At 36.9% G+C, this 26,467-nt stretch overlaps 1 long non-coding RNA gene across 1 annotated transcript in view; it reads left to right on the top strand.

Moving 5' to 3' along the window:
- LOC134735607 (uncharacterized) overlaps window positions 1–26,222 on the top strand; it is a 48,323-nt gene extending 22,101 nt beyond the window's left edge. The window contains exons 2-6 of the long non-coding RNA XR_010118869.1: window positions 9,956–10,036; window positions 11,172–11,225; window positions 14,574–14,616; window positions 25,058–25,128; window positions 25,225–26,222. This is a non-coding gene — a long non-coding RNA (uncharacterized lncRNA). The remainder of the gene's footprint in view (window positions 1–9,955; window positions 10,037–11,171; window positions 11,226–14,573; window positions 14,617–25,057; window positions 25,129–25,224) is intronic.
- Window positions 26,223–26,467: the final 245 nt, after the last annotated feature.

Below are 26,467 nucleotides of genomic sequence, written 5' to 3'. Positions count from 1 at the left end.
ACTTAGAGTTAGTCTCTGAGTGAAGATTTAGCAACAAAGATTGCTGAGTGTTTAATCAAAAGGTGATTCATAGTTTTAATCCTATGTTATTAGTCTTTCTTCTAGCTTTAGGAATGTTTTAGTAATCAAAATGTCAACATGGAAGACAAATAATTTGAAAGTCTTGAGTTATTGGAGGTTCACAAATTATACAAGCAAACTACATTTAAGCATAATTAATAGCATATATAGCATTGCGATTAATGAGTTGCAGGAAAAGCAAGAAAAATACTTTCTTTTTTCCCAATAAAAAGAGAAATATCTATGTGTACATACTATTCACTTTAATGTATTTATGCATCATTACTACGAAAATGGGGAAAAAGTTTCCAAGCCCAAGTGAAGTGCACCAGCAATAGCGATTAAAATCCATACAAACCTGAAATAACACAAATAAAATCTAAGTTAAAATATATGAAAATACATATACTAGCCAGTAAGTAAGTTTGCTTTTACCAGCAAAACGATTATGTCTTCATAATAGTCCTTTAATAACTGAATTTCTAGTACATTTAAATATTTATTTACAGATTATCATCTGTTTGGTATAAAAGCTAGAAGATATCCGAGGTGGTATCTAAGAGTTGGAAGTCTTAATTAAAGTTTTATAACAGAATAAAGATAAGGCATTTCTAAAACTGAAATGCAAAATAATGAAGAAAACATTGCTTTAGAAAAATTTAAATTGTACTCAAAATTGCTGAAGCATTTTCACTGGGAATGAAGAGTAAAGTGAACTTCATGTACATATATTGATCCAATAGAAATCTTCCTTAACTTGAATTCTCCAAAAAAGCAGCCTCAGGAGGATTTGTGGATAGGCACTTTTATTTTGGGAAATTCCTCTTAGGAAGCAACTAGCGATGGGCACTGGAGAAAGCAAAACAGGAAAGGAAGAAAAATATTATTGAACTGAATATGACTGTGGAAATGGGGGCTCAGTGCTATTGGGGACCCTCTGGGAAACCATATAGAATTCACCCCAGAATTGTCTTCCGGAGCTCAGTCTAGAGGGCAGTATTTCATCATGGTTCCAACTTCCCACTCGTCAAAGGTCTATTGAAGCCATGGATTCTCAACACTTCCAGTGGGGCACATGCTCGGCCTTTTATTCTGCAGCTGCACAGAAGCCTGGGGCAAAAAGCAAAGGAAACAAGACAGCTGATGTCGGACATTATCAGGCTCACCTGCTCCTGGCTGCAAGGCAGGGCAATGGCCAATAGGTGAGCTGCTACAGGATGAGATCACACAGTGTCCCTAAGGGGTTAGCCTTCTTCAAATATCGCTGGCACAGCATAAAGCCAACCTGGATGGCAACATGTTTTTAGAAGCTTTTTTCAGAGACATCTGCCCCAACATTTTAGCAGAGTTAGGTAAATAGATTCATGGAACTTTGGATCCAGAAGTTATCTTGGAATACTTCCGGTCAAGACATTTGCTTTTATGTAGTAGGAAAGAGAGGCCCTAGATATTTTAAAACCAAATGATCCAGAGCAGGATGAAACCTAAGGATTTTGTTTTGTTTTGTTTTGTTTTGTTTTTCCCTAATCCAGAGCTTCTCTCTTTTTATTGCATATTTGAGATTCATTTGTGTGTTTCTCCACAAATATTCAATGCCTTCTGGATACTTTTGCAGGCACTATGCTAGATGCTGGGGACACAGTGGTAGAAACCAGACAAGGTCCCTGCAATGAAAGAAAACATGGGGAGGGGAAGGGGGAAAAGAGAGAAAGAAGAAAGGAAGGCAAATTTATAGTTACAACTGATGTTAAGCTTTGAAGGAAAAATCCATGGTGCTAATTTGTGACACAATTACCTAATAATCACTGAAGAAGCCTTACTCATTTGATTCCACTACCAATTTCTGTTTATCTGTCTCGTTAGAATAATGTCATTAGTTTTATTTTAGTTTTTTTGTTTTTTGTTTGTTTTTTTAGCATATGCAAGTCCTTCTAACAAAGCCCACAAAGAAACAAAAAAAGGTAAATTGGTTTTGCCTCAGGATAGCAGAGCCTGTAATACATTTTATTTTCATTTTCCTCCATCATGTAACTTCTCTTTCCTCCATTTTTATACTATTATACTTTCTTCTTTTCCTCCTGCCTCCCTGACCATTGGTTTTGTTTTTCAACATTTGCTTCTTCTTTGTCATTTCAATGTTGCATTTTCCTAGGCAGGTTGTGTCGCTTTTTTCTTCTCCTTCTATCTTCTTCTTAGGCAGCCTTATTCATTCCCCATGACCGACCACACACGAAGTTTCACCGTTGTGTATCTGTGGTCTCGATGTCTCCTCTGAGCTTGAGACCTTGTATCCCACTTCTCTCTGGATACTTTCACTTGGATATTTCAAAAGCAATAGGTCAAAATGAAATACACAGTTTTCCTTCTATCCTGGCCTTCTTCCTCAGCAACTCTCTCCTTCCCCATTGAAGGGCATCTCAGGACACCAATGCACAAGTCAGTTGCCAGGGGCATTCTGCACATGCCTTCTCTTAAACTCCTCCATATCCATTCCATAATAGAAAAACATTTATTGACACCTTTCTTTTCTTTTCTTTCCTCTACCGACATCCCAGTCCAAGCTCTCATCCTCTCTGTCTTGGACTACTGCAGCAACCTCCTATCAAAGGTAGCCATTCACATTCAATGTGGTTTTCCACACCATAGCCAGATTGCTCTTTCCAAAATGAAAATTCTAGCTATATTCACCACTTGTGTCTTTTCCCCCTTGTCCTGAGTAAAATGTCAGTGACTTCCGCTGCATTCAGATGAAGGCCAAATTCCTTCAAGTGGCCACAAGATACTACCTAGTCTGGCATAGGGAAGCTAGGAATATACTCAACTTTGTTTAATAGTGTTTGGTTATAATGCAGTCAAAACAAACATTCTCTGCTTTCCTCACATAAAAAACATAATGCCTGGATTCCTAGAGGTCTTGTCACAATTGTAAATATGAGTAAGCAAATTTTATATCTTTTTCAAAAGATCAAATCTCTCCAACAGCTTCTGGTTTCAGTATTTGTTTCTCTCTTAAGAGCAAAAAGAAACCCATTAGTAGCCACATGCTCAGAATATTCAATGGTATTAATTATATCCTATTTAAATGTAAAGTAAAATAATCACAAGAATCCTGGAGCCATAATTATTGAAGACTAAGGTTCTGGTTGTTGCAGACCTGTAGAATCGGAGAGGAAAGTGTGGTGGGGAGAGATGAGGAAAGAAAGAAGATGGAAAAGTTGTAGAAGGAAAAAAACAAGGTAATAAGATTTCAATCCACTAGCAGCACTGGACATACCAGATCTTGATGGCAACATTGGACAAGGTTCCCCTCCAGAGATAAGGCCCATGTCCTGAAAAAGGGAAAGACTAGGAGCCTAGTTCATTCACCATCTTCTTAATTTTTCACAAAGCCAGTCCACAGTGTGACAATTTTCAGGTCATGATAAAAGTTGCCATTGGGCTTGGCATGGTGGCTCGTGCCTGTAACCCCAGCACTTTGGGAGGCCAAGGTGGAGAGATGACTTGAGGTCAGGAGTTCAAGACCAGCCTAGCCAACATGGTGAAAACCCGTTTTTATTTAAAAAATTAATAAATAAAAATTAGCCCAGTGTGGTGGTATGCACCTGCAGTCCTAGCTACTCGGGAGGCTGAGGCAGAAGAGTCTCTTGAACCCAGGAGGCGGAGGTTGTAGTGAGCCAAGATCATACCACTGCACTCCAGCCTGGGTGACAGAGCGAGGCTCTGTCTCAAAGATAAAAATTTTAAAAAAATTAATTAAAAATAAAAAATAAAATTTGCTGTTGTACTCCTGAAATAATAAGACTCTTATAGACATTAAAATGAAAGAAAGAAATATAAGAAGGAAAGGAACATGCCTTATTTAAAAAAAAAAATCTGCATACACCTAAAATATATGCCTCAAAAAAGATTGCTTTCTTTCTAGTTTTTCTTTCAAAATTTCAAAGGCAGGACAAGTTCCCATAACAATAAGAAATAGTTTTTTAAAAAACTACAATATAAATATGTATTTTGTGGTCTATGCTAAAATCTGCTTTTTGAGTCATGCTTCATGGTGACTGCTTTAGAAATGTCAGTCCACAACAGACTCAAACTTTATCACTCAAACTTTCCTCTATTGCACAAGACTGAAGTGGTATTCGTAGATCCATTTTTATTTCTTTTACTAAACTACTGCTGATTGCTTCTACAATTTAAAAAATTCCAAATATGAATGAATATTTAGTATCTTTTTCCTTTTTGAGTGATCAGTGTGAAAAAAAATACAAAACTTAAAACAAACAAAATGGACTTTTCTCAACACCAAGAAGTCGTCTTTGGAATTATCTTTAACATATAAACATCAATAGAAAGATCTAGAAAGGTAATTCTGTTGATCTCCTTAGGCTGAAGTGAAGACATTAATTATTTTACAAATGACAAATCATCTTGATTGATTTCCTCAACCAATTAAATTTATTAGCTAACTTTCCCATATTCTACCTGATTCTCTCTCTAGAACAAAAACTTTTAACTAAATAAAAGAACTATCAAAAAGAAAAGTGAGAATATGCTGCATTCATAAGTACTTAATACATGTTGACTAGCTATATTTTTATCTATTGTGTGTTCTATATGTATTGTGTGTTTTCAAAGTTGCATTTTACATTATTGAATGAAGGTTGGCTTGAATGACTAGGGAAAAATGTGTGAATTAGATCCAGAGTAAAGCAGAGCAAACAGTCATCCATCAATAGATGATCTATGGGAAATGGACCTCTCCATTTTGCTGCTATCTGTAATATTTTTATTCATTCTAATCAGGCACATTGCCCACAGATTAGTGCGTGCACATACACACACACAAACACATACAAACACATACACACCAATGTTTAAGAAACCTCCAGGTCTATCTCTATGGCATCATTGAGTAGAATAGGAATATTTTCCTCTGTTAATCTGTATGTTCTATACAGTTGGAAGTATACATTAAGTCTAGTTTTTTTTTTTTTTGAGACGGAGTCCCGCTTTGTCGCCCAGGCTGGAGTGCAGTGGCGCAATCTCGGCTCACTGCAAGCTCCGCCTCCCGGGTTCACGCCATTCTCCTGCCTCAGCCTCTCTGAGTAGCTGGGACTACAGGCGCCCGCCACCACGCCCGGCTAATTTTTTTTGTATTTTTAGTAGAGACGGGGTTTCACCGTGGTCTCGATCTCCTGACCTCGTGATCCGCCCGCCTCGGCCTCCCAAAGTGCTGGGATTACAAGCGTGAGCCACCGCGCCCGGCCAAGTCTAGTTTTTAATTCCCAGAATTGAATTCTTTTTTCTTGCATGGCTGAAAACATGTAGGTTAGTGACTCTTGAGCCCATATGCGCACAAATACACACCCACACTTCTGTGACACGCAGAAGAGAGAATCTCTGGAGTACCTCCCTTCCGCAGAACACTTTTCCTCTACATTTAGGTCAATGAGAACTACATTCAGGTACAACAGCCTAGGGAGTAGGAATTTTTAGCAGGTAATTGTTATTGAAATAGAGTTTTAGAGAGCACCTCAAAAAAGAATCAAAGATGAATCCACCTGAAATCTTTGCTTTGAGCCAAGAATAAAATAAAAACTTCACAGCATTCTTTGTAAAAAAGAAAATTACTTTATAACTAATAATCAGAACTAAGAACAAAGTTTTCATGAGTTTTGTGTTCCTCATTATAACCTTGTGTACCTTGCAGAGTTATACTTAAAAAGAATTTTTTAACTACTCTGAGTTAATCAATTTGCTAGAAATTCTACATTAATCTAAATGATGATTTTCCTCTCAACAGATTATTCAAATCTCACTCAGATCAACAACAGTTAAAAAACAAAAAGGCTCACTGTATCTTACCTAATTCTAATTTTGCATTATGGATGGATGAAGTAACACCTAGTAGTAACAAGAATTGCTTTAGGCATTTTATTACTATGTTATTATTCATTTATTCAATAAATATTTATTGAGCACTTACTGTGTTTCAGGCAATGGTACAAGTTGCTGAGCACAGAGTGATGAACACAAAAATGATACTGCCTTCAAAAGAGCTTATATTTTAGCAGGAGAGATGTGTATTAAATGAATAACTGCACAAATAATTGTGGTAGGGTGACATTTTGAAATGTGAATTCATATATTTTCTATATATTTTCTTAGACTTTCTTTAGCCAATTAATATCTTCTATGCTTTTGCCTCAGGAAAGGAATATGCCACAACTTAAATAAAAAAAAAAAATAATTCAAACAAACAAGTCTATTCTTAGCTTAGCCCTCAAAAGGAAGCAAAGAAATAACCCTCAGGTTGTAAAAAATGTATTAATTAATGAGTTAGAACCAAGATATCATATTTCAAGATAAAGAATACAATTTCTTAGAGGATGATAGGGTACATGTTGAGTGAGTCCTGAAGAAAGATTTCTGGCTATCTGCTTCCTCTTCTACCTAGTCAGGTTTAAGCAAGAGAAAAACAGAAATCTTAGATTGGCTGGAAATCTGAGTATGAGGAGACTGGTGCTCCTTTCCCACGTGGAGACTTGGGGGTGGGGGCAGCAGGCTGCAGGCTGTCAGGCCTGGTGGATCTGAGTTGGCTCAGAGAGTGTTTGCATCTCATGACAGTAGCATAATGCCCATGTGCTTAAGCGTAGCCAAAAATATGACAAAAGGCCTCTCAGAGATTCCTGTGACCCCAGCAGACCATGAGACTGGCAGAATTTTGCTCAGAGATGCAAGAGGGGGCCTGGAAAGGAAGAGAAAAAGAGAAAACCACCAGTCCTGAACCGGTTTGCCTGGCAGGATCCAGAAGCAGCCCGTGTGGACTAGTGGGTAAGACCAGGACACCAGACATCTCAGAGGTTCCCATTCAGGCTGTGACCTTGACACTTGATGTCCTTGCCTGAAGCCTTGGCTCTGTGTGAGCCCCGTGGTGCTTTGACATATCCTGTTTTGAGTGACTGTTGCCCCACTTTCCCTCCCCCTTACACATCCTTCTTCCCACCCACCTAGGACTAACCCAAGAGAAGGATAGGGTCTTGTTCTTTTCTCAGGGACCCACCCATTCTAAGTTTTCAATGTTTATTTTCCAACTTTCTGTACACCTCAGGCTGAGAAGGTTTTATCTAATGGCAATAAGGCAGCTTAGCTCTGAATTTGTTGGGTAGTTTTTCAAATGTTTTGTCTATGCCCCGAGTTCTTTCTACTTCCCCAGAAAAATAGGCTTTGGAAACTCAAAAGCTAAGACTTTACCAATTTTTACTTAGCATTTCACCACGTTATTACTTTCCTGAATTTTAGGGGAAGAACTAAGGGTACAAGGATATAAAAGGTACTGTATCAGCTAACATTTCAAAACCTTAATCCACTACATAATTATTTATGTGCAGTTGTAATAAGCCTTGAAAGAAAATACAGAATTCACGAAGAGTAGAAATTAGGATGAAGCAAATTTAGTATATGAATGAATTATAAGGAATGAAAGAGGGAATAAGAGAGAAAATAGGGAAGAAGGTATGTATTTGTGTTCAAATATGTGTGTGGGAGGAGGCTTAAAAAATCTAACATTCAGTAAATAATAGAATTCATAATATCTTGAAGTTATCTGAGACAGATCTTAGTACTTAAAGAAAGACATGAAAAATGCCATAAAAGTGCTCTGTTGTAACATCAGAATTCATTTGTATTTATTTTTAAGCACTGAAATTTTAAGACGCATATTAGCTATTCATATCACCATAAAAAGACAACATTTTAATTACAATTAGCAAAATTGCTAAATCTTAGAAAAGACACCATCGCTTCTAAAATCCTCTGAACACTCTCACAAAGAAAATACCCTTCTCTGTCCCAGTTCCAACCCTCTCCCACAGTCCTTACTCCAAAGCTCAGTTAGTGTCTTGGTCACAGAATAGAAGAAGAGGTTTTATGTAGATAAATGAAATCAATAATATTTCACTCATTTTACAAGTTCATAAGTTATACAGGCAACAGAAACAGAATGCCCAAGAAGGAAACACCAAATAGTCCTGCTCAATTTGTGTAAATAGATGACATTTTAGAAGGCAAAATCTTGACTATTTTCAGCTGACAAATTCTTTGGAAGCTTCTTGAAAAAATAAGCTGGCGATGGTCACATATTTCAACTTTAAAATGAAAGGAATCTCTGAACTTTCCTTCTTTAGCAATAAACTCCCTTAACCCCTTCCCCTCCACACCATAACAGCAACAACAAAAGAGTATCAGTTAAGATTCTTTCTATGTATGCACACACCCCTCTTTGCCTACAGCCAAGTTGAAATTGAAACCCGGACTCTGAATATACCCTTCAGATCTCATCAATCAAGTTTAATACTTGCATTTTTCTCTTTAGTTTAGATCACATTTTCTCATGATAAAAATGGGTAGTTGGGGCTTAGAAAATGGGAAAACTGGACCAACTATGAACTAGAGCAAAGTTGAAGACAACTCTAAATATTCTGAGTATGTTCCGTGATTCCATGAGCTTTCCTGACAACTGGTCATTCTAGCCTCACCGCATCCTGTGGTATAATGTCACATACCCAAAGACCATGATGCAACATGGCACGACTTCAGGAATAGGAGTTTCCATTTAAAAACAATAAATAAATTGTTTTTCCAAGCAAGTCCAATTATTTTACTGGGTATTGGCTCTGAAAAAGAGTTGTGAGTTTATTAAAGATATTTAGGGTGCTGGTTCCGTGAAACTTAGCTGCATGTGGCTATTGGATCACTTACCCATTTTCTCTGCCATGTAAGAAGAAAACATCACAAAATATAACTATTAGTTGGCTTTGTGGTGTTGGGTTAGTGTGCCAGTCTGAGGTTAGAGCAGAGATGGGATCCCAAGCCCTGGGCTTTGTATTATATAGTATTGTATTTTTGATGTTGTACTTAAGGGTCAATTACTGTTTCCATTATAAACCCTGTTTTTCAAGGGTTTATAGCTCACCAATTTTCATTTTGGTATGCAAGCTGCATGAATATACAGGTTTTAAAAATAGCTTAAATTGGGCAGTGCCATTTTTAGATATAAGTCAGTAAAATACACTTTTCATTGGTTTCAGTTTGTTTTCAATGTTTCCAATCTAAAAATTTATTCTCTCTTAAAATGCAAAAATGCACATTTTTTCATGCTTTTTCATAACAGCTTTGCATAGGGGAACTGATAAAGGGAGTAAAAAACATATCAACTGAAACTTCAAAGAAGAAAACAAAAATAACTTTTGTGAAAATTTGTAGGTAAATGTCACTTTAGTCAATGTTCTCAAAAATCAATAAACTAATCGATCAGTATTCCCTAACCATGGGCACTATTTCGTGCTCAATACTGTGGTCAGCACTGTGAGGAATAGCTCCTGTCCTCAATGTGCTTGAAATCCTAGTTCTTGGGATCCTTATGAGAAACAAAATTATATAGCTGGAGCTCTGGACTTCTTTAATCCTTCTTAAGTAGCCAACGCTAGTAGGTTCTAACTATGGAGACATCAATATTAAGCAAAACAGCACTGTACATTAAGGCAGTAAAGTGGTAAATCATTAGCCAAGACCTTAAGAGGCAAAGGCACTTAAAGAGTTCTGCAACTTATTGGTGTCCTACAAAAGGAGCAAAGGGTTCCAGTGTATAGACAAATGCCCAGATACAGAAATGTATCCATCTATGGTCTTGCAAGTTTTAAAACTCCTACCCTGACCATCAGAATTAGAAAATCCCTACCTGAGAGTGAATTGTTTTCCATAGCATTCTGAATTTTCCAAAACATAAAACAAATTAAATTTTGTTTTATTGCAAAGTAAAATTCTTAAAAGAGTTGTCTACCTTATTTCTACTCTCACTCAACTCTCATTCCTCAACTTATTCTTTTCTGGTTTCTAGCACTGCTGGCTTCCAGCACTCTACTCATCGTACTGCACTTACCTAAGTTACCGATAACCCTCTTGTTGCTACTGCCAATGAGTAAGTATTTGCTTTTATCTTTTATCCAAATTTATCTGTATTTAGCAGATTGCCACCGTTTTCTGTCTTTTGTCTCATAATGACCTTTGTCATTTTGTTGTTGTTGTTCAACTCAACCTCTACCCTCCCCCTCCTATTGTCATTTCTACTTACCTTTGGGGGAATGCTCCATTGGTATCGAGTTTTGGTGGGTGATAGTTATTTCTCATTTATGGAAATTGAACGGACAAAACCTTCTCGTTTCCCTAGAACAAGGTGCAGTGCTGTAAGCAAGGCTCAGTTAATCAGATACTTTCTCCTAGGGCTTGAAGCTTGATCAAGTCTGGATCTAGGGATAGTTAGAGACCATTTTCTTTTAGTGGCAGTTACAACCCATCTCCCAATTCCTTCTGCATTGCATTTGTTGTCTTTTATGCTATCTAGTTCTCCAGAGCTTGGTTTGTTCGTACCCATTTTCCAAACCTAGTTCTCCATATCCTCATCATTTCTGTTATCTCCGGATATTCTTCAATAAAGTTATATTTGTATAAGATAGTCAGCCACTGTTGCTTATAAAAACATTGATTGATATGATTTATTTCTGGCTCTTCTTTTCTGTAGTGTTTATAGGTTCATTTTCCTCTGTTTCTTAAGTTACTTTTAAGTTTCCTCTGTCTATTCCTTATCTACTAATAAGTTACAACTCCTCCAGATACTTTTTAATGTCCTTTCTCATTTCACTCTACATTATCTATCTGTGCTTATTGCAGCTACTCCCTTGACCTCAATCTCATCCATATGCTAATGACTTCCAAATCTATAAAACCATTCTAAATCTCTCCTGTGATCTTCAGATTTTTTATTCATGCTATTTTTAATTAATTTATTATATAAATATTTATTGAATTTTAACTATTCATCAGATATATGGTAGGAGATATGGTCTGGCTGTGTCCCCACTGAAATATCATCTTGAATTGTACACAGAATTCCCATGTGTTGTGGGAGGGACCTGGTGGGAGATAATTTGAATCATGGGGCCAGTGTCCCCCATACTGTTCTCGTGGTAGTGAATAAGCCTCATGAGATCTGATGGTTTTATCAGGGGTTTCCGCTTTTGTATCTTTCTCATTTTCTCTTGCTGCCGCCACGTAAGAAGTGCCTTTTGCCTCCTGCCATGATTCTGAGGCCTCCCCAGCCATATGGAACTGTAAGTCCAATTAAACCTCTTTTCCTTCCCAGTCTTGTGTATGTCTTTATAGCAGCGTGAATGGACTAATACAGTAGGATACACACACACACACACACACATACACACACACACACACACACACACACGGATAAGAATAAGAAGCAAAGTGATAAGGTTTTCCATTTTATGGAAGTTAGTCAAGTGGATTCCATAATTTTGTGAACTCCATCATGTCATGAATCATCAATCTGACGGATTTCATATTCTAGTGGACTCCACAGGTGCTATGCAATACTCAACATGAGATATCAACTTGGATATCTCAAAAGTACTGAATTCATTTCCTATCTCCCACATCTGCACCAGTATATTCCTCCTACTGGACTCCCTATTTCAATGAAAGTATTCAATTGCTACGTCAGCAACCTACTGAAAACACTAAGTACTGCTCTTCACCCTGTCCTCACATCTGTACCAATCATTAAAGCCTGTTTATTCATCCTTCTCAATATATTTAGAATTTTTCCACTTTCCATGATCACTCCAACTCCTTTCTCTAGGGTCAGCACAACAGTCTGTTAACAGTCTTGGCTTCTATGTCTAAATTGAAGCCAAAGTGAATTTGATAAAACACAAGCTTATTTGTGATTGTCTTTTCATTAAAACCCTTCGAGGACTCCATAATAATCTCAAAAAGAAGTCCAAACTTTTTCAAGTCACTTCCCTTCTCTTTGTTCACATTTCTAATCCCTCTTTTATTGACCCACACGCTCCTTACTCTAGCCATCAGAAATTCTCTCACATCAGCAAACAAATTGCGTGCTCTCTCAACTTGCCTGCTACTCTGCATATCTTCCCTGTTCCATATGAATTCCAACCAGACCAATTCCATTCATTCTTAACATACCTTTACTTTTCCTAGGAAGCCTCACTCTTCCTACAAGACTGGGCCATATCCTCTTTTATCCATTCTGAAGTCATCTTGGTCTCCCTAACATTTATTACTCTGTATTATTAACTGTTGTGTTTTACTGGTAGATTTCACTAGACTGTAAGGTATTTGAAGGCAGAAGATATATCTCCTCGTATGTTTTTTCCACACTACATAGTAGGTGATCAACAAGCATTAGCTAAACAAATAGATGAGAAATGTCTATCTTAAACTCGCATTATCAAAAACCCAGTTTCAAACTGTGAAAATACTTCTGTTGCTTTTTCAAGGCTTACAATACTTTGAATAGATTAATTTGACTATTCACAGATAGTTATACCTATCTGAAAATTATGGCACTTACGTTAATAAGATGTGCTATATTGCATCCATGATCAGATGATAAAACAGCAGCAGGATCTAGATGTGTTGTTTAGCCGTGCCCCATCCATGCCACACAACACACTTTCAATATCCTATTTTCTTTGAAACTAACATGTTTCTGAAACCATTTTAGAACCTACTAAGGTTGACTACTTCAGAAGGATTGCAGAAATCCAGAGTCCCAGGAATATAATTTTGTTCCTCATAAGGATCCCACGAGTCTATTTTTTTTCATTTTTATTATCTTTTTTCTTCCTTAAACTTCTTCGAAGGTAAAGAGAAGTGGTCCTGAGAAGAGATCCAGGGTGAGAGAATGGTCTCCATAATCACACAGGTGTACATGAAAGTACCTATTAAGCGTCAGGTTATGCTGAACCCATCACACAGGGCAGTGTAGATAGTCATGTGCATTCAATGTTTTATAAAATTAGCATTGTGGAGATTCTGCAGGATCAAAACTATCTGCATAGTAATATTAAGATGATTTTGTTTTTTTCATCCTCACTTTCTCATGGGTGTACAAAGGAGGTTTTTCCAGAGGCAAGATACTATTCAATATGACAATAAATTGAATGAAGAAGCAGATATAAGAACCCAGACAATTAATGAGATTTACTAAAATCTCATTATAAAATAGTACTATATAAATACAGTGCTACTCTTCTCATTAAATACTTTTGGCTTGGAAAAAATGTGGTTTTTTTAATCAAATAAAACCACATTTATGTTAACATGGAATAGATATTTTGAGAACATATTAATAAGTAAATGTTTAAAATTTCAGTTTTAATTTCTGGTAAGGTAATATTGATAGCTATAACACGTAATTATTGCATGTTCTAAATAACTTTTTAGTGTAACAGGATCTTGAAGGCAAAAAGTTTGAGAAGTGCTGACATAAACAGTGAAGTAATTATAAAAAGAGGCACCTAACCACGAATGATACTGCAGTGGACCCCACTGGGGACTGAAACATGTCCAGGTGTGAGTGATGACCAGGTTTGATTTGGCACCCCTCCCTGCCATATGCGTGTCAGTCTTCCAGGATTGCAGCGCCAGGATACACAGCCTGTACACTCATGCAAATGTAAGCACTAGGCTTTCGATGATTAGTTGAGGACACTCCTTGCACTTTCAAATCCCTTTTCTTTCTTACATAATCTATTCTAATCTATTCAAAGGGTATAATTATTTGATTCTTATGGAAGGCCATATTTTCAGACATACCACTATAGTGCAGTAAATTTTGGCCAAGTGTGAGTTAAATAAGGAGAGTCTTGGAGCACGCATCGTTCTCTACTCTGTTTGCAGCTGTCTTGCTTCAGCTGACTCTCAATAGTTGTTTGGATGCCATGCCAAGAAGGTGTGCAATGTCTGTTAAGTAATTGACTGATTGATCAATGATGGCCTGGAGTCCAGGAGAGAGCATTGCTTCATTCTAGGTAGACTAGCCTATTAACAATGTAACAAACTACATCTGTGAATAGAAGTATTCAACTATTCTCTTATTCAATGTAAATGTCTCATTCTGAAAGAGTGAATACAAGGTCAGTGCAAGTGTCTTCAGTGCCTTGGGAGAGGATGTTAAGGTTTCTTTTTTTGATAGACTTTTGCTAAGAGTAGCAAAGGCATCATAAAAAGAACAGTTAACAAAACTATTTTTTTCGTTATCAAACAATATAAATATGTCAACACAAATGTTCTTCTTTTTAAAAAATTATTCATGAAGTCTATCTTTGCTGGAACTAGAGGGCAAAGATAAGAATTATAGAAGACTAACTCAGAACTGATTGCAATTTCAGAGGACTAATATAAAAATATTTTAACCCCAATATTATTTAATACCTTAACATAAGGGATAATTCTTCACCCCGAAAATACAGTATAATAAAATAAAGAATGCAGGTTAATCCTTAATTTGACCTACATGAAATAGTCACCATGTAGAGGTAAAATTACAGAAAATTTCAAGGTCTCTAGAAGGTCTCTGCTTAAGTAAATGAGATCTCAGATTTTATATTCTGACATTCCTTACTTTTATTTTTCCTCAGGTACAAAGTTATATTAGGACCCCTCTCCTATGAAATCAACAAGGTAACTGTCTTACCTAGCTGGTATTGCCCCTCTTTATTTTGGGGTCTGCATGCATTTGTCACTCATACTCAGATCATGTTTTTGTGAGAGGCCACAGAGTAATTTTCTTTAAGGCTATCAAAGCCTTCCTCATTATCCTTTATGGGCTGTGCAGAAAACATCTCAACTATTAGATATTTAACTGGAGTGCAGAAGAATGGGTTTGCTGGCCCCCTCCAGTTCCTTGGTTAAAAGCTCTGTTCATAATCAGTTTCTGGTTCTTTAAATGACCCTCAAGAGGTTCCTTCCGGTCCACTTCAGCTCCCTTTTTAGTGTTCCATTGATTTTCCAGACTTTAGGAACGTGTCCTTAACAGCCTGCTTTTCCATTGGCTCTCTCTACTGAATGCTAAAGCAATACTTTGTTGCTTCATACACTGAGACAGGAATATCTTGAGAACTAACACACCATTTATAACAGTACAGTTTACAATAGCACTTCCTGCAGAAAGAAGGTGCCTCTCTCAGAAAGAGAAGGACAATTTCTGCACCCAATTTACTTTCATAACTACAAGCAACACCCTTGTTTCTTGTCAATAAAAAGGAAGATAAAATAGAGTAGCAATCACAATACATAAATGATATTATTTGTCCCCAGAGTGCATACCAAAGAGTAATTCACTCAAAGAGCTCACATGAATTATGAATGGCAGGAAGGCAAAGAGAGGGAATGTTAGTACAGACCCATCTGCACTGCTGTTCTACGAATATTTTAAAGTCAGAGCAGCCAAAGGAACTATGTGATAAAATTGTAAAGGTATATCATTTACTTTTGGCTCCTTCTCTACTCTCAATCTCATTTTAACATTGAGACACGACAGAATCTGTGAATCTGAAAATATAATTTGTATTAAATTGTAATATCAAATAGATGATCAATATAAAAATCTGAAAAACGTCATGGGAATGGTGAGATTTTCAGAGACGTTTCCTTGACCTTCCCCAAAACAGGAATGAAAAAGCAAAGGAAAAAGAACAGAAAACGATGTGAGTTCAAAATTACCCATAAAAGTAGAAGGCAAAAATATTTGCTCACAGAAACTGGAGCATTTATGTGGCATTTGGTAATGTAATAGCGTGCACGATGGGCTCTGTCCTGACTGAAACTCAGTGGCAAAGCCGTTATTGTTTCTGTGGCCAAGAAAAGGAGTATTCATATTGTAATATAACATATTGTTATATTGTCCAGTTCTTTTTTGGACTCCATAATAAAAAATTATAGTCATTTTCTAAGGAAAAGTCATAGAATGATCAGATCATAAGCTCCATAAAAAAAAATGTGCTGGAGACCTTGAGTCTTGTCTCAGAATACAGTATTCATGTGCCCTATTTTCTTGTATTTTCCTCCAACATTTTCTTTAAGGTCCTTTTGAAGTAAAAAGCCAGGGGGAATTTGGAGGGGATGGGGGCAAGAAATCTTTTCTTTCTGCAGGAAAAAAAAAAAGTTCCAATTTATAGAAGAGTTTCTCTCTCTCACACACACACACACCCAAAAGGGAATAGCTGAATTGAAACAGAATCATTACGAGGAAGGAGTGTGTTAGGAGAAAAAATATATATATAAAGGCAAAGACTCATCTAAATGAACCTAGTTTAGGACCTTACCAAGGAGACAGCTTAAGTTATCTTTGAAAACGGGTGAGTCGCCCTGCTTGGCTGAGTTTGAATTGAATGTTCCTAAAGTAACATTTCACAAATAGGGATACCCTTCCATTTCACACTGCTCTTTCTCGAAATAGCAACACCATTTAGCAATATTTCATATCAAGACAATTACATTGTAGAATTATTGTAGTCTTAGTGCTTCATTAAAATTTAAAAAAAGTTAAATCCCTGTTTTGTTGAACACGAGAAATGAATAGTAAATATTGATTTAGAATGAATGCAAACATTTCCCTAGGAGTGGATAATTACTGCCTTTCTATGCAAAACACTTATATTTGAAGAAGCACTTCACTTACTTTGCCATGCGGCATACATTCCTTAGTACATTTTAAATTATACGTTGTCCTGGACAGTGTCTGCTCTATAATTTCTTGTGTCTCTACACCAGAGTCAGTATGTAATTTTAAACTACAAAGTTTCTGCCAACTAGGAGAATAGGCTTAACTCTTTCTCTTTGCTGGGTTCACAAATCCTTACACGAGGAGATCTGGAAAACCATAGGACAGATGATCTCAGACCTTGAGCAGTTCGGTCTCTTTTCTCAGGCTAACAGAAATGCCACTAGTAACTGGCCACAGATTTATAAACCACAGACTAAATGGAATATAAAATTTATGTACCTAAGCTTACATAGTGTACATTTAAAAAACAAATTAAATAATTACATCAGAAATGTTGAATGAATGACAAGTGTTATGAATACTTGCCATACAAAGGTTTCGTTTAAAAAGGGACCATCATACTTTAGAATAAATCTTTTGTCAACACCTTTGATTATCCTAGCTTTATCCCTCTGCCAAGATATTTGCAACTCAGCACTGTCTAAATTGTGTAAAGAAATACATTTTAATCATTTCAATATCACCTGGATAGGTGGTAATTTAATTTAGAAATTGATGTTGGAACACTTTTAATTGAGTTCCTAAATACAGAAATATTAAACAGTACAAAGTTATTAAAGATTATGATTTTCATCATTTTACCTATAAAAGTACCCTTCCCTAAAGTAATAAAAACACTTGTGGAATAACTTCATATTAGAAAGACCAAAGTAAATGAAGAAAGCAAAGAAATGCTAAATTTGGAGTCAAGTTACTATGCAGGAGAAAAACAAGGTCAATGGATTGTTTATGTATCTGGATGCAGCAGCATATCTGGATTCCATAGAATCTCTGTGTTTGTAGCTTATGGGATTTAGTCTTATTTATTCTCCCTGGTTTCAAACAGCATGCAACCTTCTACCTCTTGGATATATTAGTTTTACGATATAGGAAAGATAAATTCTAAGAGAAGCAATACAATTTCAGTGATTATACCAACTATATATGTGCTTGAAAAACATAGATCAAAGTTTTATCCTTTTGCATGCCATGTCGTATCTTGTGGCATCCACTGTGTTCTCTTATGTTGACATCCTCTCCTGTTATTGGCTTATTTTATAAGAATTTGCCTGGTCACAGGAACTGCCTGGGGAGCTCATTAAAAACACCATTCTGAAGACTTATTCCTGAGAGGCTGACCCGATGAGTCTGGAACTGGGCCCAGGGAACTACATTTTTTAAATGCTCAAGATAATTTTTATGATTAAGCTTGCTAAGCACTGATCTAGATCTTCACCTAACCCATCTTCTAAGCTCAACTTTATTTTTAATCGGTGTAAGTGGTATTTTCACTAGACATACTTCCGGGGAAAAGGGCGAAGTCTACTCCTTCAATCTGCTCAGTGAGAAATAGTTTTCCTAAATGTCTTAGTGTAAAATGAAAGCACAACTAGACTTGACATTAATTCATTCCGAAGTGACAGTATTGAGTGCCAGGCCTACTTCTTGATGAGGGTTTTGATAGAGGTGTCCTTTAAGGAATGGAAAGGTACTGAGTTACTGAAGTGCAGACTGGAAAGGAAGTGGGCACAGTAAATAGATACAGAACTGAGAGGGCTGGATGAAAAGAAGACTGATGTGATGTTGCCTTTGTCAGAAATGAGTCTAAACTCTGCGCTTCGGAGATATACTAAATCCAACAGTCATCTGAGAATAGACTGAATCTGCAAAAGATTACCTGGATTTTGCTGATGTTAACTAAAAGAAAACAAAAACAAATGCACACACAATAAAAAAACACAGAAATGACAATACTTCCATAGAGATTATAAATAAAGAGAGACCGCACTGGCGAATTTACTAGCACGTGGAAATTTTTCAAATGTCAGGTTCCATCATAACCACGTGAATCGAATACAAGCTTCATTGTATTTGTGCGAGCGGTATCAGGAGATGTTCTGAAAGAGAATGTAGCAAATATCCTACATGATGTCAATACTAATGTAAATGATATTGATGAATATCAGAAATACTTACAACAAGAAATAGTTAAATGTGAAATATCATGAAGGTAATTCATAGGTACGTTAATGTGTTTCACTTTGCCTATCATGTCCCACCCACTTCTTAGACACTCTAAACAGTGAATTTTATACAAGTGGCTTTTGCCCTTTTCAGTGCATTCAGTGCTAGCATGGGTGGTAGGGAAGGTGTGAGCAAAATGCCAAGGCTCTTACTGAAAGAAGATACACCTAGACCAGGGTCTAGAATCTAGCCCTTGACACCAGCATTCACTGGATCTCAGAACTAATTTATTTTTTCTTATCTAAACCACTACTGATGGTAACACACTTTCCAAGTTCAGCAATGTTAAAAGGTGAAAAGAAAATGTACATCTTATACAACGGACTTTGGGGACTCGTGACAAAGGATGGGAGGTGGGTGAGAAATAAAACACTACTTGGGTACAGTGTACGCTGCTTGGGTGATGGGTGCACCAAAATTTCAGAAATCACCACTAGAGAACTTACGCATACAACCAAACACCACCTTCTCCCTAAAATCCCATTGGAATAAAAAATAAATTTTTAAAAAAGAAAATGTGCATCTTAGAATCAGTAATATGCAGAAGCCCTTAAAGTTAAAAAAAAATAGGAAGACTCCGTAGGTTTTTAAAGGTATTTATCAAAGAAACGCAAAATTGGCAAATAAAGAGCTAGGAATTGCCAACCCCTGAATCAGTCTCCTAGTTACTGGCCCCTATGAGGATGACATGAGCTGCTAAAGCCACTTTGTCATGGCACAAGGACCTTTGTCCCTCTCAGATGAGGCTATGACACAATGGACAAGAGACATCTTTCAGAGAGCAGATCTTAGAGCAGCCAGACTGTGGGACCATGGGAAGCTCTCTACTACCAGAGGGGAGCAGTCCTGCTCTCGAGTCCAAAAGAATATGATATATGCCAAAAACTCCAGACCATTGTAAGTTGTTTCCCTTTCTCTCTTTTTCTAAATGGTAGTTTTAATAAATTTATCCTCTCCTTCCTGCTCTATCATCTATGGAGGGGATACTAGAAAATACCATTAAGCATTCAGTGAGTGAACCATGGAATTTCCACATCAGAATCAAACTCAAGGCAAATATATACCCCTCAAAGATCCTGAAGATACACCTGAGAAGCAGTAACAGGGCAAGATTTAGCTTTAGTTCTCCTTTGGAAGGGGTAAATATGTTTATAGGAGACAGGAGGGTCACATTATTTTACGCAAGTGCAGTACAAAATTATTCCCATATAAAATGTAAATTACTTCAACCACTGTGGAAGACAGTATGGTGATTCCTCAAGGATGTAGAACCTGAAATACCATTTGACCCAGCAATCTCATTATTGGGTATATACCCAAAGGATTGTAAATCATTCTACTATAAAGACACATGCACACATGTATTTATTGCAGCACTATTTACAATAGCAAAGACATGGAACCAACCCAAATGCCCATCAATGATAGACTGAATGAAGAAAATGTGGTACATATACTCCATGGAATACAACGCAGTGATAAAAACGAATGAGATCACGTCCTTTGCAGGGACATGGTTGAAGCTGGAAGCCATCATCCTCAGTAATGTAACACAGAAATAGAAAACCAAACACTGCATGTTCTCACTCATAAGTGGGAGTTGAACACTGAGAACACATGGACACAGGGAAGGTAACATCACACACCAGGGGGATGGGGGATGAGGGGAGGGAACTTAGAGGTCGGGTTAATAAATGCAGCAAACCACCATGGCACACGTATACCTATGTAACAAACCTGCATGTTCTGCACATGTATCCCATTTTTTACAAGAAATAAAGAAAAACAGTAATAAAGATATTCACTGAAAAAAAATTATTCCCATATAAAGAATAGTACATGTAGAGAAAAATAGGGCACAGTAGTAACCTGTTAATGTATACCCATTACAGATATTCAGTGTCATATTTGCCATCATGTGGAGACAGCTTGTTTAAAACGAATCCATCATACAGGAAAGTAAGTCCTGGAAAAGGGAGGGAGAGAGATTAAAAATATGTGTGTGTGTGTGTGTGTGTGTGTGTGTGTGTGTGTGTGTGTGAGAGAGAGTGAGAGAGAGGAAAATGAGCAAGGGGAGGGGAGATGTGGTAAGGGAAGAAAAGAGTTCACAGGACAGAATTCCTGGAAACGTAAGAAAATATAAAAGAGAGATTGGGTTGATTTTTTATCTCCATCAATTGAAAGAGACCTCATTAATACAGGATTAATTGGCTTTTAATTCAAATTTTTCAATAGCTTTGCAAAGGTAGGGTCGAATAAGAAAGCTGTCGTTGATTTACTGTCATTAAATCAGTGAGAGTAGAAAGACAAAGCTGATTTCATATTTCACCTCCACAGAGAATATGAATCTAAATCTACCAGAACGGATAACCAGGAAATATGCTGCTAATGAGGTCAATAACAAACAGCAATAATAGTGAATAATTATTGAATTTGTACTACGTGCCAACCATTAATAATATATTTACATCCCCTCAACAACTAAATGAAGTACTTACTCCATCCTGTAGAAGACTTAACTCCATCTTACAGATGAGAAAACTGAGGCTTAGGGAAGATCAATCATTTGCCCAAGGTTTCACCACCAGCTGGGACTGGAACCTAGGCTCTTTGCCATCAATCATCCATGCCTGATCACCATACTCAAATCAGGACAAGTATAGCACTTCTGAAGTACCAGTAAAACTTTTGAATTTATCTTTATCTCCTGCTCAAGTCCAGAATGAGAGTAAAAAGCATTTTCCCTCTGCCAGCAATACCACTAACATTGCTATATTGACATTATTCAGCAAACTGCTTTCACTTAGGAAGCATGGTGAAAATTCACTGTCCAAATACTCGAGACAGTTTTCCAACAAACCAAAGTTCAACTAGAAATAGACCCAAAAATTCGAAAGTAGTAGAAAAGGTGGAATTTATTATTTTTAAGTCTACTTTAAGATTTATTTCAAGATCTGACTGACCATACTTCCATGTTAGACAAATTAGGACAGAACCTAATTTGCCTGGCTGTTACTCCAGCGTTGAGCTCAAACTCACCCTTCTCCAGTCCTTGCAGTGGGACACCATTTCAGAAAGCTGAGTGTTCAAAGGAATGTTACTTCTGCAAACAGCATTCTTAATGTCAAAGGATAAAGCATCACAGTTGTGGGGAAAGTTATGCATTTACCAGGAAAATATTCATCAGCCTACCCAGTTGGTCATTCACTTCCCCTCTGGCTGTTTGGACATATTTGAGTACGTATTAAAATACCCACGAGATCTCCAATCTTAATTATAAAGCTTGAGAAAAAACATCCAGTGAAAGCTATTTTCAGGTATAAAATTAGAAACTCCTTTTAACTCCTTTGCCTCAAGATTTACATAACTGTGAGGGCAAAGGAATCACATGATAAAAATACCAGATACTGCAGATTAGAAACAAAAAGCAAACCAGCCACATGCCAGTTTCTTGTTATGAGTTCCAGAGGAGACCAAAATCATCGTGAATGAGAGAAGATGTAGTGTGGACAGAAAATCACCCAGGATAATCAAGGGATATATTTCCAACTCTATTTCCCCCCACAGAACTGTTTTGTAAACATCAGTGAGCTAGAATCAAATGTGGATCCCATGATCAAGCTGGCAGAAGTCAAACTCCCTACCTGGATGCTTGCAAATTGTAAATCACAACTTTACAAGGATTTAACTTTTCCCTTTCCAAAATAATCAAATGTTGTGGTGAGGGGGCCACTAATCATGACAAAAACTATACTTCAAATTCTTTCTTTTGGTGCCAAGTCCAATAAGTTCTCTGAGTGAAATTAAATGCACCATCTTATTCCAAACCACAGCTTCCCTTGGGGATGTGCAAATCTCAAGTGGGGGCCGAAAGGCCAGTTGTATCAAAGCCCAGGGTTACACCCATTTTTTCAAGGTTTTTTTTTTCCCCTCTTTTTAACTACTGCCTGTAGTATAAATGGCTCAGGCCCCTTTGCTTTCCAGCCTTTGCAGTCAAATTAGCATCTTCATACTTTCCACATTCTGCCTCTAAAAAGCAGGCCAGTCTCTGACTTCTCTTAGTTCCTCACAGTTTTTGTTTGTTTAAAGAGATTCTCAGCTGAACTCCAGGGAAGGCGGGGGGAAGGAGAGAAAGAGGAAAGAATATATGTATATATCTCTACATATCTGTTATGTTGTAAGCAATTACCAGCTCCATCTCTTAGATCTGCAGTATCACAGGAATTAGAGATGGAAAAGGCCCATTAGGTCACTGTGCACACCCTGTGCCCACACAGAGCTTTTCCCTACAGCACATTACCTCTTCTGAGAGTTTTTCGTATGTTTAAAGGATAGCCAATGATAACATAGTTTCATCTTATTTCTTTTTGCTGCTTTGTTCTGTCCAGACTACAACATGCCATTTCTAAGGATGCTCTAGGGTGACTTCTCAAAGGACATTTTTGAGTGCCCATGAAAAGTTAGAACATTTGTGCTATACAACAACTATATTCCGTAACTTCGGCATGGAAGCATACATAAAAACAAATTTTAAAGAGCCAACATTTAGTCCCAGGATGGACATGTTGCAAATAAAACCATTTTACATAGACATATTCTGTATATCTGGTGCATTATGCCATAAATATAACCGTGTTAGTGTGCATACATGTTCACATAAAGTGTGGGCAAATACTCATCATTACCCGAGAGTGTTTGTTTCCTAAAACTTGTGCCAAATGCTGCATAATTCACGGAAATGTGATCCAAAATATTTAAGGTTATGTTTCACACAATTTCTTCTTATCTCTCTTAAGTCATACATCTTAAATGTCAACTTGCATAGGGAAATATTTAATTTCAAGGATAGTCCTCCGTCAGAAAACTCTTTATCTCTTCCTTAAGTAGTTTTGTTTGTTATTCTTTGTTCTTGTTATAAGGTAATGGAGTATTTTGGCTTACTTTTTATGTGCCAAATCTAGGTATGTCTACCTGATGGACCACCAGTTTCATCCCTTAGGAAAAGAAATACAATGTTAGGGGAACCTAGCATGCAGAATGGACACACTGTTTTGTTTTTAAATGGCAACCATCTTTAATCACTGTCCTTGAAGACTAATAGGTCAAATCAATATTACTATTTGAAAGCATATTATCTTATTCTGAGACCATAATCAACTGTGATAAAATTTGTATTTTTATTATGCCATATTCTAAGTTATATAGTATTTGTCTAGGTGTAATGCATGATATATTTTTATTTTTGATAATTTTAATAAGTTGGTCCATCTGTGATATGTGTGATAGAAAAAAAATTCTCACTACTCTACTAAAAGTCAGGATAGTTCAGTAATCAAGAGCCTCAGACATGAATCACCAAGGTTTAAACTCTTAGTGTACCCTTCACAAGTCTTATGATTGTAGGCATTACCAGTTATTGTCTATGTTTATTTGGTCAAGTTCTTCATCATATTTCATCAGATTTAAGATATCATCGATCCTAACATTGAGGCTTATTTGATGTACTTGTAAGGAAGTAAAAGCAATGCTAATTAAATGATAACATGATGCTTGCTTATCACTTCACTTTCTTTAACACAATATCATTCTGTGTGCCAACAAGAACACTGATGCCATTTCATTTCTTTGAGTACTATGCCATTGGCTCTAGGTTGGTTTTTTTAACCAAATTATTAGAAATTTATTCTGTAAGTTTTGATTTTACGTTTTTTGATCACAACAAGTCAACAAAATTTTGAAACAACAATTAGAAAAATATTTTAAAAGGTAATTACACTCAACATACATAGTTCTAACAATGCATGTACAACACCATTGAAGTAAAATGTTGCAATCACCTACAACCAAGTGCATGCATCTATAGGCATTGACAACTATGCTATGACTGAGATTATAAGATGCCATTAATTGTAGGAAATATCCTGATATCAGAGATGGATGGATAGATAGATAGATAGATAGAGATATACAGATAGATATAGATACATAGACATAGATACGGGGAGAAAAAGCAGGAACCATAAAATTCAACCAACTCCTATGTGCTTTATTGTTTATTGGTAAATTAAGGAATATAACAACATCTGGTATAGAGTTTCTGGGATAACTGAATAAAACCAACATACCAGATACACAGGAGGTCCTCAATAAATATTAGCAGCTATATAATTTTTGCTGTTACTGTTATAAATGCTTAAACACTGAGTATCATAAGGAAATGTGGTAGCATTCAGTGATTAGCAACTGGAAAAAGAGAGACAGGGATTGTGAAAAGTGGAGTACCTTTTCAAACTTATATTCTCTGTTTTTTCGTATGGATTGTCCTTGAGGAAGAATTGTGTCTCTTCCTCATGCCCTCAACTCCACTGAGGATCCTGCCCTGTCTTAGGAAACCACTGCCATAGGTAAGATTATAGATCGTCTCAGGTGAGTTATAGATAGAAAAGAATTGAGCAATTTTTGCAATCAAGCAAATAAATTTTTCTTTTTCTTTTTTAAAGACGGAGCTTCACTCCGTAGCCAGGCTGGAATGCAATGGCGCAATCTCGGCTCACTGCAACCTCCACCTCTCGGGTTCAAGCAATTCTCCTGCCTCAGTGTCTTGAATAGCTAGGACTACAGGCACACGCCACCACATCCAGCTAAGTTTTGTATTTTTAGTAGATACGGGGTTTCACCATGTTGCCCAGAAGGGTCTCGATCTCTTAACCTCGTGATCTGCCTGCCTCGGCCTCCCAAAGTGCTGGGATTACAGTTGTGAGCCACTGCACCCAATCCCTATTTTTCAAATCTTGGGTTAGCTACTAACCAGTTGAGTGGCCTCAGGCAAATTTAAGCTCCCTGGGCCTCAGGGCCTCCATGTGTAAAATGATTAGTGATACAACTTACTTAAGTGTGAGAATTAAATGAGATAAAGTATTAGAATGTTCCCCATGATGCTTGACACATTAAGTAGACACTAAATATATTTTCATTCTCTCCTTTAATTTGCCAAGAATCAGTGGTGATATTTTTAGCAAACATGATTATTTGAAAGAGGAAGGCATCAGTTGAGGTGATAGAAAATAAAATAAAAGAAGCCGAGATGAAGGACGAAACTCATAGTCTTTACAAAAGGCTTTATTAACAGGCAAAGGTTTGCTTATAAAATTAGTGATCAATGGTTTAAATAATACTCTTAAAAAGAAAAAGTCTAACTTATCCACAAAATAAATGTAAATAACAGGGGAACTCAATTTACTCTATGTAGGGAAAGATTAAATTGGTGAACGTTAGAGGAAGAAAGTTTGAGCTCCAAAACCCATCAGGTTCTTCCCCATCCTCACTCGGGAAGCTTTGCCACTTGTTATTTCCTCTGTAAAGGGTTCTTCTCATGGCTGATTCCTTGGGATCTTCCCTTCCTTCAAAGTATCCTTTTTGAGCACTGTGTAAGCCTTTTACAGAATCCTGTTTATTTACCTCATCACTGTTGTTTATTTACTTGGTTAGCTGGTGAGTCAGAGAGCAGCATGATGTTGGGGCTAAGTGCATGGGCTGCAGCGCCATCATGCCTGCTTTAAACCCTCGCTCTGCCACTTATTAGCCACTTATTTTTGGCAAGTTACTTGTGCTGTCTTCCTCGCCTGTAACGGGAAAAATAATAGTTTCCACTTCATAGACTTGTTGTAGGAGTAAATGAATTAATATATGTAAAGCACCTACTAACTGACGTGTATGCGATGTCAATAACTGCGAGGTGCTATT

Source organism: Symphalangus syndactylus, chromosome 22 (genome assembly GCF_028878055.3).
Source record: "Symphalangus syndactylus isolate Jambi chromosome 22, NHGRI_mSymSyn1-v2.1_pri, whole genome shotgun sequence".
Classification (NCBI taxonomy): Eukaryota; Metazoa; Chordata; class Mammalia; order Primates; family Hylobatidae; genus Symphalangus; species Symphalangus syndactylus.
The sequence above is the reverse complement of the archived record's forward strand: the minus strand, read 5'-3'. Positions and strand labels throughout refer to the sequence as shown.